This window comes from Lontra canadensis, unplaced genomic scaffold (genome assembly GCF_010015895.1).
Source record: "Lontra canadensis isolate GAN:19392208 unplaced genomic scaffold, GSC_riverotter_1.0 scaffold4, whole genome shotgun sequence".
Taxonomy (NCBI): domain Eukaryota; kingdom Metazoa; phylum Chordata; class Mammalia; order Carnivora; family Mustelidae; genus Lontra; species Lontra canadensis.
Window position 1 is genome coordinate 1,599,478 of NW_022630998.1, and position 14,870 is coordinate 1,614,347.

Genomic DNA, 14,870 nt, shown 5'->3' on the forward strand with positions numbered 1-14,870 from the left:
CTGCTTGGCTGAGGAAGGTTGGTGGCTCCTAAATGGCTCTGAGCCAGGTCCGGCTCTTCAATCCAGAGCTGGCTCCTAGCGCCCAAGGCCTGCCTCCCGAGCTTCAGGGAGGCTTGGTGAGCAAAGAACGAGAGAACAGAATCTGGATGACAGGGCAGGATAAGATGTGTCCAATGTGGGATAGCTTCTGTAAGCCTGTGTGGTCGGATTTGGGTGCTATAAGCAATGGTTTCCAGAATTATGATGGAACAGGAATGAGTGAGTGGGTTCCATTAGAGAACACTGGAAAACACTGCATCTGGGCTTAGTCCCAAGGGGTGGCAGGAAAAGGAAATGCCACAGGCAAGTTCTTTGATATTAAGTTTTATGGCATGCCAAAATTATGTTGCATAGGATTTTAAAAAAATGTGTGCATTGATTTCATAAATCTTGCTTCAGAACTAAGAATTGAAGAATATCTGATAGCCAGTCCCTTTTATGTGAATTTGCCACATAGTGAATTGGTCTAGAAGGAAACATGAGAGATGTCTAATAGCTCCTGCCACCTGTCCAGATCCAAATACCTGCATTTTTGGTCTTTTTTCTTTTTCTATTTAGTGTCTGTTTCTACTAAGTTGGAAATATAGTTAAGAAAAGGGCCAGGAAATCACACTCCAGTTATGGGAAGAAAATAGCTTTGGTGAGATGAATTTCCTTCTTCCTTTCCAACCCACGATGCAGAGAGCAGTCCTCAGGATCCGTTTACACGGTGTCTGATGGCCAGATGGAAGAGGAAGGAAGAAAACATTTGAAGTATTTGACTGCTCATTGGGGTCATTTGTGAAATACTGTAGATATGGTTGTAGGATTGGCTGTAGATATGGCTTTATCAAATCTTTGTCATATATCCTGTTTTGTTTGCCCTTGGATAAGCTATTTGGTATGTGTGAGAGTCAGTTTCTTTACCTGTAAAGTGAAGGTAGTTAGGCTGCACCAAAATTAAATGAAATAACGTTTATTGCCTTTAACTGGGGCAGTGACTGACACATGGCAGCCGCTCAATCAGTTCTAGCTTTTAGAGTGGGGTCAAAATTTACACATGATGACTGATGGGTTTTTCCACAAGAAAATTCTGCTTTCTGTATAACTCAGCACGCTTTGTCCTTGAGTCTCCCAGCCTTGACCTGACAACTTACTCTTTCCCACTCAGGTATTTTCAGTCCAATCCATGACTTCTCAGCTAAACTGAAATATTATCTGGATCAGTGTCCAGTTTCTACCTTCCCCACCCTGTGTATAGTCTCAGTTTGCCATGTTGTCTTTGTGCCTCCTTTTTGTCCTTCTTGTCACTCACGGGTGATCTATTTTCACAGAAGAGGTTACGTGTTATTCTGGCTTGAGAAAAGTAATATATGGTGTGTTGGCCTCTGCTTGAGTTTTCTTGTCCTGCTTGGACTTGGGACACCCGTTTCTGTCACTGTGGCACCTGCAGTGGGGTTTCCTCAGTGAGCCTGTTCCCTGAACTTCCTGGCCTGGCATCCACTGAGGTGTCGTTGGCTCAGCTGGTCTTGGGGTGGTTTGGTGGCAGTTGGCCTTTGCCTCCAACTGCAAAAGCTCTCACATTGGCAGCTATCCCTCTCTTGACCTTAGACAGCTTCCTGCTTACCTGCCACCCCCAACCCCCATACTCTTCTTCCCTCCTGGGGGGCAGGGTCAAGAACTCTTGATAACTTTTCTGCAGCCCTAGAGTAGAAGCTACATGGCTGTCCTTATGCCCACCTGCTCTCAGCTGTTGCTGCTCTAACTCTTTCATGTTGAAGGTGGGACTTTTCTAAGAAGCTTGCTGTCTTCCCAGATTAGGGGAGAAGAGGCATCAGCCCTGATGTTTATCAGCTCAGGCCTCAACTATCTGGGTAGTTCTACTTTCCACAGATTTTTTTCTAGTTGTTTTACCTTCTGGATAGTGATTGAGGAACCTGGAGTCTGGATACCTTCTGTCTTGACTTCTGCCCACTGTTCCTCTCCTGGTCCCTGGAGAGGCTTACCGGGTCCTTTGTGGCAGGAACTTCTTTACTTCACACCCTCCTTTTTCCTATTGTATGAGTCATTGTAAAAATTCTATGCTACAGTTGCCCATGCTTAGATCTTGACGTATAATGCTTTGAGTTTCTTAGAAAAATATATATATTTTTTGTGCCCTCCTTAGCTTGCCTGACTATTGCAAACCAAAGGAAAAGGAGAAGGAAAAAGACATGAAGAGAACTGTTTTAATAGCTAGTTAAGCAGAAAATGCTTAATTAGGTGCTTAGGAAATAGCCAGAGGGCCAGAAACAACTCCTGTTTGAGCTTCTAGGAATCAATCAGAGGAGTACCAGGAACTGCTCATCATTGTAGCTGATGAGGACTCGGCCCCGAAGGTGTTTCTGGGCTTTGTCACCTCACGCATGATCCAAACCTTGAAACCAGATGCTCTGGTCCTTCTTCTTCACATTCCCAATGCTCAGGACCAGACATTGGGTTCTTTATTGCTTCTGCTATAGAAAAATCAAAACCTTCCATGGCTGTGCATGTCGGAGCTCAGATCCTGTCTCCTGTCTCCCTCCCATATCGTAAGAAATGCATCTACTTGGTAGAGATCATCAGTGGATGAAACCTAGGCTCCATGGGGCCTGGGGTGTCCTTAGGTCTCCCTTCTCCAGGGAACAACATGGTACACTTCAAGAGGGCTGGGCTGGGACTGTGGGAGAAAATCCACGCTCAGTGCCACATGGGGGGAAGTTTAAAAAGTCAGCGGGTTAGAATTGTGAGATGGAATTTGTGTTGGAAATTGTAGATGGAGGGAAGGGTGAGGTTTTTGAGAGAACCTGCCATCTGTTCTCCTTTTTTATTTTTTTCCCCCTAATAAGTGGTACGTGTATAAATACTCATGAATACAACCATCTTTGGACTAGAGCAGGAGCGAATTTCCTCCAAAGTCAAACAGTGGGTATGGGCTGGGTCCCGATGAACACCTTTTCCATCTATTGGCCTCAAACAGATGTTGATCTAGTGAAGTTGGAGTCCATGAGTATTTATGGAACACTCCATATATTGGAGGCACTTCCATTAGTAAGGAGGAGATTTAATTCATTTGTTTATTCTTACCAAGCTATTACGTTTTGCTACTATGTAAGAAACTTTAGAGAAAGAGTCTATTTACTTAAAATTGCCCAGAAGAGGAAGAAAGATCCCTGAAGCAAATAGAGGTCCCATGAAGGATTTGCAATACTGCCACTCTAAATCTTCATTGTTGTTTCTGTAGGGTTGTGTGAACTCCCCGATGATGGCCCTCGAAACTCGTCCCGTTGGGTTGTGTGAATTCCCTGGTGCTGGCCCTTGAAACCACCATCAACCCCGCCGCCCGCCAGGGACTCACAGTGAAAATAGGCCAATCTTTCCATCCTCTAGCATTGACTTCATGAAACTGGAATTTTATTACCTGATTTGTGGCTGTCCTTCTGTCAGGAAAGAGTCAGCCAGGTTCTTTGGGCTTTTCACGTATGTCTAAATCACCTTGTTTTCCAGCCCTAGGGAAAAGCATCCTTTTTCTTCCTTGAAACTCTGACCCTATAATGTGTTTACTCTGCACCATAGTCTTGCTTGGAGGACAAAAGACCCTATTTCACTGAACGAAATGGCTTGGCTGCCCTTTGCGTCTTGGCGTGCAGAGGTGTGTGTTCTGGTGTTGGATTATGCAGCCTTCTGAAATGCAGCCATTGTGCTCGGTTGGACCTCCTCGACCCCCCTTGTCCCTGCTCCTGTACGGTTATGTTACACTTAGTTTATTCTCCATCGCAGCACGGGAAGGAGAGTCTGGTTAACAGTGCTGTTCAGGGAGAGAAGAACTGAAGATGATGTAGGATGAGTCACGAGTCCTCCGCTCTTAAACATTATGGGCATAGCATTTTACACATATACTACATATTTTTCAGTGGGCAGTCTTTGCATTTCATGGCTGAAACCCACCCTTCAGAGAGTCTGCTTTTGTGCAACAAAGAGGTACTTTATATACTACAAATGTTCCAAAATTGATAAATAGAAAATACTTTTGTTTGGTATTTTTTTCTGAACATAGAGCTCTACTAAAGACAGGAAGGTAACAAAATGCATCTGTCAAAGTTCTGATTGATCAGTCTTGAGAACCTAAACGTCTTAATGACACAGATGACACCTGATGCTTTCCTGCCTGTTCTAGAATTGTGCAACCCAGTTCTGTCTTTTTAATTTGTCAGGTGGGTTATTTTTGGTGTGTGGAAATTCCCTAGGGGGGCAGAGTTTTACTATATAGAAGGATTCTCTGGCTTTATAATTGCGTACTGCTTACTTGTTCTGGAAATCCAGGGAATGGATAGCAAAGGTTTTGTTTGTTATTTTTTTGTGAGGGATTTTTTTCTTTTTCTCCTTTTTGCTGGTTACTTATGATGCTTTTCTCAATGCTTGAATTTCAAGTCACTTCGCTTTGGTGTGTTTGCATCAATACCCTTCTGTCTGGAACCAAATCTGGCAAAGTAGAAATAAGTGAAGAGTTGGAATTATGATCTTGGTAATTCAGTAGACGGAAAAAATTGCTTTAACCTTTTGAAGTAAAGTGCTGGTTTCAAGGATACGTGATTATTCCCCACTAGTTTTGTGCACCTCTCTTTGTTTCTTTTGCTCACATCTCCATTTAGGGGTTGACCTATACTCATCCTGGCTTTCTGGCATTACAGTCATGTCTAAGGAGCTCTTAGTGAAATTCCAAGGCACGGAGCGAAATGAGGTATTAAAGATTGTGGGTTAGATTTGCAAACTGAGTAATTTGTAATCAGAATCCACAGTGTCTATTAATCTCCAGGTAGAAACAGATTCACTTAGCATACATATGAGTTCAGTCTTTAGTATCTTAATGGACTTGATGTCATCTGGATAAGGAACTTTTTGCTCAGAGCCTTGACTTTTCCACTCAAATACTGATACACTCTAGGCTATTACATGAATATTCCGAGGGTTAGTCCTGAAGTGATAGTTGACTTACCCAGCATTCACATATTGGTATTATGCCTGAAAACCGGGTAGAACCAAGAAGTTGATAAGCAACCGAATTAAGTAACAGCCCCTTGCACTCTTCCTATGGGAACACCTTTCACGTTCTCCTGTAAGGCCAATACACTACAATTGATAATAAGATGGCTTTTGTTTTCTAAGTGATGGTTTCATAGGGAAGGTGTGGATTTCTGCCTGGTAGGAGAACTCCTCCAATCAGATACATTATCCACAAGGACTTTCATAACAAGAGAAGCCTACAGTGTTGCAGCTCTGGGGAGACAAGGGGCAAGAACAGGTAGAAGGTAAATGTGAACTCAAGAATAATAGGTATCTGGGGTGAATACAGACATTGATAGCCATCATGATTGTGCTGATTTTATCAAGAAGATGTCCAGTTACCTTTGATATCATTTGACTAAGAACATGGAAACCAGGGGTGTCTGGGTGGCTCAGTGGGTTAAAGCCTCTGCCTTCAGCTCAGGTCAGGATCCCAGGACCCTGGGATCGAGCCCCACATTGGGCTCTCTGCTCAGCGGGGAGCCTGCTTCCTCCTCTCTCTTTCTCTCTCTCTCTCTGTGATCTCTGTCTGTCGAATAAATAAATCTCTTAAAAAATGATTTTAAAAAAAGAACATGAAATCCATTTTGGGAAAGTTTGGCAACCCAATAACTCAAATAAATGAAAATTAAAACCTTTTGAATACACAAAGTGTTATACTGTCCATTACCTACAAAACTTGGCTTCCTGAGCAGCTAAAGGGAGAGGCTGGAAACCAGCTCAAACTGGCTATATTTGATCTACAGATGTGTACCTTCAGTGGAATGGAAGCTTCCAGTATATCACTCCATCTGCTCCAGCCCAAACTTGTACCATTTTCTTTAGGACCACACCTGAAAATAAGAACAGAGATTTCTATATATTCACAAACAAATAACAAGAAAAAAAAAAAAAAAGGAAAAAGAACTCAAACTCTGCCTCCCTGCCCCACATTTCTTCTCCTCATTTGGTTACTAGGATTTCATCTTCTGTAAAAGCTTACAGAAATTATTAGCTTTTACTTTTGGTTTTATTCAAAACATTTATTCAAAACTGAAACTACATCTTCTGAAGTATAAAATGGGTATAAAATAGCAAATATAATTGACACGTACTTGTTTATCTAATAAAGAAATGAGCACAAAAAATAATTGAAAGCATGTAGATTTGAAATCACCCAAATATTGCTTTTTAAAGGATTGCTTTTAATGATTATGGAGGATTAGAAGTATGGAAAACTCCAGAATTAAAAAAAAAAACAAAAACCCCCATGTCCTCAATTTAGCTGGTGTGAAAGAAACATGATACTTAGAAGGTCTTGACCAAAGAACTCCCTTCTTCCTCTGGGACTTGTCTGTCTTTGACCAGGTGAGCAGTGTGGAGAGAATGCGCATGACAAATGTGGGAGAGGGGGCTGGTCCAGCCAGCTGCACAAAACTCATCTTCTAGATCATTGGGGTGGAGGACATTATGGCTTACTCACTTTGGAATAAGAAAGTGGGCAGATTGTTAAACATTTTATTTAAAAACAGAGTTTGTAAGAACTGAACAATATTCCAGTCTTACTAAGTATGTGCTATAAATTCTTTCTGAGTAAATGGCTTCATGTCCCTAAGAGAGGGATATTTACTCTCTGAAGCTCTATAACTTCTAGCCCTCCCTTTGGCATTTCATATTGATCTGTTCCCCACTGAGTTAGCTGCTGTCTTCCTGTGCTCTCCACTTCTCTAATTAAAAGTGCTCTGTGAAAGGGAACTAGAAGCCATTTATGCTAAGGCCTAAAACTAAGGAAATGAGTAGAAATTTGGGCATCACCTAGAAAGTGGAGGAAGGACATGGGGCTTTCTAACCATCTCATTCTTACTTCATATGGTAGCGACTCATGTAGACCAATTGCTTTCAAAGTGAGGGAGGGGACGTAAGTATCTCAGAAGGTGCTCAAGAATCCATGTTAGAATACATACACGGGGGGCCCCCAGGTGGCTCAGTCAGTTAAGCAACTGCCTTCAGCTCAGGTCAAGATCCCAGGATCCTGGGATCGAGCCCCACATTGGGCTCCCTGCTCTGTGGGGAGTCTGCTTTTCCCTTTTCCTCTGCCCCTCCCCTCTGCTCATGCTTTCTCTCTCTCTCTCTCAAATAAATAAAATCTTAAAAAAAAAAGAGAGTACATACACATGCATGTATAGACACACATCCGATCTCATGTCTTAAATTTAACATTTCTGGGTATTGTTTTATACAGATAGTTTGTTAGCACTTAGTACAGGTATATGATATATAAATAAACATATAGGAGCTATGCTGGTGACTCATTTGTCAGCTGGGCTGGGCTGCGGGATTCCCACATAACTGATAAAATATTACATCTGGGTGTGTTTGTGAGGGCGTTTCCAGAAGAGATTAACATTTGAATTGGTAGAGTGAATCAAGACAACAGCTCTCACCAAAGTGGGTGGGCACCGTCCCTTCTCTGGGGTCTTGGTAGAATGAGGAAGGGGGAAGTGGTGCTCTGCTTGGGTTGGCACATCCAGCTCTTTCTGCTCTAAGACATCTGGGCTCCTGGTAGCTGGGCCTTCAGACACACACAGGGACCTGCTCCTGTGGCCTCCCCATTCTCAGGCCTTGGGCTTTGGCCTGGAACTATACCACCAGCTTTCCTGGGCTTCCAGCTTGCAGAAGGTGGGTCAAAGGAATCTTCAGCCTCCACAGCTGTTTGACCCAATCTCTCATAATAAAGCTTTTTCTATATGTATATGAGTATATATGTATTTGTATATATGTGTATATATATATGTATATATATGCATATCTATGTCTATATCTTTATATCTTTATCTATCCTATTGCTTCTGTTGCCGTGGAGAATGCTGACAGTTACAGAGGTCATGATCAATAATTGTTTTTTCCTAATCAAAGTGTAATTTCAGATATTTTGAAGATTACTTATTTAGACAATCATCTGCGCACTTGCCCATAAAGCTGTTACTGTCTTCCAGATATTTGTTATAGTATATAGTTTATTTAATGAAATCATTTGTCTTTATAGTTACTCCTTTCGGTGTCTCTGTTCTCACACTTGATCACTGGCCAAATGTATTTGACTCTGTCAGATGGTGAGGTGTTTTTTAGTTTGACTTCTGGAGACTTTCATATCTCACCTATGCCTGTAAGGTGATGCTAGCTACGTTTAATCCAGTATTCCCACGTGCTTTTAAAAGATATATCCTACATACCATAATTCCAGAAATGGAGTATATTAAATTTCAGTCAGGGTACATGCTTCCTTATTGACTTTCTATTTTGTTTCAGTAGGCAACTGAATAAATTCCTCATCATTACTTGATTCCCCCCCCCCCTTCCCAAATTACTAACTACTATTATCTGGTCATTCTTTTAGGAAAATTTTGTCTTAATTTTGTCAAGGTCAAAAAGAAATTGCCATCAAGAATTTCATTATTGCATTAACACTATGATTGCAACACACTTGGAGGAGATGTCCTCTAGCTACGTCCTCCTACCCCCTAGTCAGAGAGCTACTCTGTCTCATATAAGTAGAAATTTCAAAACCATCATTTCTTCTAGGTATGGCACATATATTAATCAGATAGGACTGTTAAGAATATTTTCAAAGTTAAAATATTTTCAAAGTTGAAAAAATTGGATGGTGAACTCCTAAGTACCCACTCATTGCCTCTAACATTCTACTGTACTTGCTTTACCATACACGAATCCTTCTGTCAATCTGTATTTTATCTTCTTTTTTTTTAATTTTAAAGATTTTATTTATTTATTTGACAGACAGAGATCACAAGTAGGCAGAGAGGCAGGAAGAGAGGGTGGGGGAAGCAGGCTTCCTGCTGAGCAGAGAGCCCAATGCAGGGATCAATCCCAGGACCCTGAGACCATGACCTGAGCCAAAGGCAGAGGCTTAACCCACTGAGCCACTCAGGCGCCCCTGTATTTTATCTTCTGATGCCCTACGAGGCAAATTGCAGATATCAGCACACTGCCTGATGTATAAAACTTTAGTGAGCATGTCATTAGCCAGAGTGTGACATTTGTTTATAGCTTTTATTCTCTTCATTAAAATTTAGAAACAATTATACATGAATCCTAAATATACATTTACTGAGTTTTGAAAATTGCACACATGAACCTCTTATCAAGATATTGAACATTTTCACCCCATCAAGAGTTTGAACTTTACTGTCACCTTATAAATTTTCCCTATGCTAGAGGCAGCTGTTTCTTTTCTTTCTTTTTTTTTTTTTTAAAGTTTTATTTATTTGAGAGAAAGCTGGAACAAAAGAGAGAGGACACAAGCAGGGGTGAGGGGAAGAGGGAGAAACAGACTCCCTATTGAGCAGGGAGCCTGACGGAATGAACCCTGGGATCATGACCTGGGCTGAAGGCAGATGCTTAACCAACTGAGCCACCCAGGTGCCCTAGACAGTTGTTTTCATATGTCTGATTTGCAGACTTGTGGTGCATAAAGTGACTCTCTAGGTAAGTAATGCTTTTGGCTGCAAGTAACAGAAAACCTGGCATCCAGTGACTATCAAGTAGAATTAAATCTTGTCATATAATAACAGGGAGACAGGAATCTGTTGGTATTAATTCAGTGGCATAGTGATGTCAAGGATGGTTTCCCTGAGATTCATCTGATTTTCTCTCTGTATTTCACATCGATGGTGTAACTGCTGGCATTGTTCAACCATATTTATTTATTCAGAAAATATTTATGTGTGTTCTAGGTGCCTTCTAATGCTTGGAACAGAGCAGCAAACGAACACAAAAGCTCTTGTCCTCCATGTAGGAATACAAAAGGCGACACAACCTAGGCCTGACTGTCCATTTATCATGAAGGCAAAGCTTTCACAGGGCACCATTGATCCCTTTGGCAGAATTCCTATTTCTCATGGAATGGCGTAAACAAACAAACAAACAAACAAACAAACAGCATTTGTATTTTCCAACCTCTTTTCTCTGAGGGGATGTGGGATAACTGTTATAGAGTCAGCTGATCAACACTGTTTGCCAGAGGAATGTTGGGAAATAATTTATGATCTACTCAATCTCCTTGCACCTGTAAATTGTCTAGCTTTGAGATGAGAGTGGGATGAGTTTTTATCACGCTGGAGGGAATGGCATCATTTTCATTTTCAAGAATGATGAATTTTATGCTCAACTTCTCCCTCACGCTGACAGTAGGAAAGTTATTGAAGACCCTTGGTCCACTGGCGTGTGGCCTTGGGTAAGACAAGAACCCTGAATGGAGAATCAGGAGACTGGGTTTCTGAGGCCATCTCTGGCTTGCTTAGTGTGAAAATGTAGGTGAGTTTTCTCACCTCTTTGGACCACTGTTTCATTGTCTATGAGATGAGTGGCTTTTATGCTTTAACTTTGGAGTTGCATGGGACAACTTTTGAAGTCTAGCCAACAGACAAAGCACCTCCCTGTTGTAGAAATGCTTAAGGGACACTCTTAAGGATGTTCCTTTTGTGAAAAGAGCAGGTCTCAGTCACACAAACATAGGAGAGAGTGACTGACCATTAAAAATTAGGTATTTTAGTTTTGTGTTGACAGTATGTCATGACTTCTTTTGAGAACAGGTGGACTCGTAAAAATGTTCTCCATTTTCTTTGGTCTTTCTCTAAGTTTTATTCCCTTCTGTTTGGTGGTAGGCAGAATAATGGCCCTCCTATACTGTCCACATCTCATCCTTGGAATTTATGAATGTGTTCTGTTATATGGCAAAGAGGGAATGAAGGTTCTCATTAGCTGACTTTGAGTTGGGCAGATTATCTTGGTTTGTCCTGGTTGATCCAGTGTAATTACAAGGATCCTTAAAAGTGAAGGATGGAGACAGGACAGTCACTGTCAGAGTGATAATGAGGTGTGAGAGACCTGGTGGTCATTGTTGGCTTTGAAGATGGGTGAGCTGAATGGGACACATGGCCTGTAGAAGTTGAAAAAGCTAAGGAACGATTCTCCCCCTAGAGCCTCCAGAAGGAATTCAGCCATCCTGACACCACAGTCTTAACCCAGAGACACCAATTTGGACTTCTGATGTCCAGAACTGTGAGATAATAAACTTGTCTTGTTTTAAGCTACTAACTTTATGGTAATTTCTTTTAGCTGCAATAGGAAACCACTACACTTTCGCATATTATTATGTCTGAAAAACTAAGTTTAAGAAAGCTAATCAGGAGTTAGCCCAAGCAGGACTGTATAAGCCAAGGCAAACATAATACTGCATTTCAGCAGGATAAAGAATGTAATATTAGAATACATGTTTTTGTACATCAAGATACAAAGGGAAGTGAAGCCATCACCTCTAGAGAATCATGTAAGATTTTTTTCCTCCCTCAAAGAGACACTATGTTATGGTGTAAATTCATTATAAGACCAGGGTTTTAGGGGAAAAAAGAATACGTTTCCTAAGTGCTAGGAAATGGGTGATTTAGACATATGAGAACAGCCCAAAAGAACTTGGCTGACTCTTCCCTGGGGGTGGGGGGAGGAGGAGAGCCACAAGTAAGATAATTCGATCCCCAATTCATGAAGCCAGAAAGGAAATGTGTCCCCTGTTGGTCATGGGTCATTGTGGAGGTGGTTTCGAACTGAGTTCATATGCTACTAAACTGACAAGAGATGGAGACTTGGATTCCAGTATTTTCATTTTCTAATCTTTCAACCTTATGTATGCTCTTTGCTTTGGGTTCCCCGCATCCCCAGACCCCACTCCCTGTAGTCTTCAAAAGTACAAATTTCCTTATGTTGACTTTTCTTTTAGACCGTTGAATATTGTTTTGGTAAGAACAATTGAAAAGGTAGGAAACCCTTCACTGCACCGCAGGGTGCCTTAGAGAACATGCTCCATAGTGTTTTTTGAATCCAACTATGTTCCATCAGCATGAGTTTAAGGTAAAACCCACGGAAAAGAGTTTTCACTGGTGTCCAACACACTTCTTTTGTCTTTGAATGAGAGAGACTCATCGTGCAGTCCAAAGAAGAGATTATGTTCAAGAGTAATGTTATATTGCAGGTCTTACCTTATAGAAAAGAAAATCTCTGAAGAGACAGTCACATAAATTCAACATTTCCAACTGTTAAAACAAATGCTGAATTATGAAATGTACTTGGGTTTATGAAGTCATTCCTGCTTTTTTGTTGAGTTTGAAGTGAATTCCAGGGATTAGGCTGTATGGTTTCAGGAGCGTGGGGTCCTCTCACATCAGCTGGTGAGAGTCAGTCGTGTACATCTCTCCCCAAATCTGTGTTCAGTGATGGCTTACTGGCATACTGGTAGCTTGAAATGGGTCATGGTGGGAATATGTACACAGTAGAAATGGGCAAATGCTAGCACTCAGGATTATTTGCCCTTGGAGAGCTGGTTGTGAAACTGTTACCTGCACATGACTGATAATAGACCAAACCAAAATAGGCCATGAGCTAAAAAGTGAATCAAAGTGACTTAAATTTTTGGCAGGGAGATGGGTATAGCAAATCATTTTGTTCCTATAAATCATCTTTGTTAGGGCTTAGGTTTTTTCCCCTTACTCCTAGTAAGGGTGTAGCTCTCTAAGCACACAGAAATTCTAGCCCTTCTCTTTTGGCATGGGCCTGGAACTCTAACACCTGTCTCCCAGCACCGAGAGGCTGCTCACCTCTGTGCTTAGCTTTCTAGACTCAGAGCTACTGTCTTCTGCTGTATGCGTGTGCATGTGTGCTGTAATTCTGTAGACATAAAACCTCAGGCTGACTACAAAAGGGAGATTGGTTGACAAATTTTGAAGTTCTCTTCTCCGTAGTCCCCTGGCCTCTGAAACTTTGCCCTTATATTTTAGCCTCTGTGGCTGCTCTGACTTGGGCCTCTGCCTTGTCAGCCCAGCAAGACCCCTGTTTTAGCCTGAGCACTGTTCCTTCCTTACCTCTATAAACTGAGTGGCCATAGGGGAGAAAAAAAGCCAAAGTGAGTGTAGAGTTCATTTCCTATGTTTTCCCTTTCTTAAGGAAAGCAAAGTCCCTTAAGTAGAGCCTGCACTGACTGTCTATAATGCCTTCAAACAATTTTAAATTGTGTCGTCCTGCTTACATAACTATGTTCTGTAGGAGGATTAGTCCAGTAGCATCTATGTTGTCACAGCCAGAGCTAAAAATCTGAGGGAAAGCTTTTACCTGTAAAAACATGATAGAGTCTTCAGCAAAACTAATTTCAAAAGCCATTCAGTGTTGGATAATCATGGTTGGAGGTAGTTCCTGTCATTCAGAAAAATTTCAGTCTTGGCCTTGAGCTCAAAAAATAGAAATGGCATTTCTGCAAAGAAGACATACAAATGGCTAACAGACACCTGGAAGAGTGCTCAATATCACTCATTATCAGAGAAATACAAATCAAAACCACAAAGAGATACCACCTCACAGGGGTCAGAATGGCTAAATTTAACAACTCAGGTAACAACAGATGTTGGTGAGGATGTGGAGAAAGGGGAACCCTCTTACACTGCTAGTGGGAATGCAAAGTGGTTCAGCCATTCTTGAAGAGAGTAGGGAGGTTCCTCATAAGGTTAAAAATGGAAACTACCCTATGACCCAGCAATTACACTACTAGGTATTTATCCAAAGGATACAAAAATAGTGATCTGAAGGGGCACATACATCCCAATATTTATAGCAGAAATGTCCACAATAGCCAAACTATGGAAAGAACTCAGATGTCTATTAACCAATGAATGGACAAAGAAGAGGTGGTGTGTGTGTGTGTGTGTGTGTGTGTGTGTATAATGAAATATTACTCAGTCATCAGAAAGAATGAAATTTTCCCATTTGCAATGATGTGGATGTAACTAGAGAGTATTATGCTGAGTGAAATAAGTCAGAGAAAGACAAATACAATGTGATTTCACTCATATGTGGAATTTAAGAAACAAAACAGATGAACGTAGGGGAAGGGAAGGACAAATAAAATAGGATAAAAACCGAGAGGGAGACAAACCATAAGAGACTGAACTCTAGGAAACAAACTGAAGGTTGCTGGAGGGGAGAGAGGTGGGGAGATGGGGTATCTGGGTGATGGGCATTAAGGAAGGCATGTGATATAATGAGCCCTGGGTGTTATATGTGACTGATGAATCACTAAATTCTACCCTAAAATTAATAACACACTATATATTAACTAACTTGAATTTAAATGAAAAAAAAAATGGAAATGAAACTTCATCTCTACTAAACCATAGAACTGTTGTATGGTATGACGTGAGAATATTCAGCTTTGATTGCAAAATTGACAAAATGCAGAGAACTGACAATGGTTTAACACACGTTCATGTGTCCTGAAATGTTCTTCACATTTTTTTTTTTTTTTTTTACTGCTTAAAAAGTTAGGAACTATTCTTAGCTCATGCATCTTATAAAAACAGGCCAGGGTCAAATGTTTGCCAAGTCCTGGTATATACAGTATGAATTTTAAACGTTCATTTTGAAAATTCAGAAGCCAAGAATTGCATCTTTTCCTCTAAGTTCCTCTAAGTTCATCATGTCTCTGGAAGCTAGATTTCCTCAGTTTCATTCCCTACCTCTCACTTGTATGTTTTGTAATCTTGCACTACTTAGATAACTTCTCTATGTTTTGATTCCCTTACTAGTGAAATTTAGATAATTTACCAACAATTATTGTCTTGAGGTATATTGTGTATGATGTTACTATAGCCATTCTCATTCTCTTTTGATTCCTGCTTGTGTGGTATTGTTTTCTACTCTTTTACTTTCAATTCTTTTGGTCTCTGAGC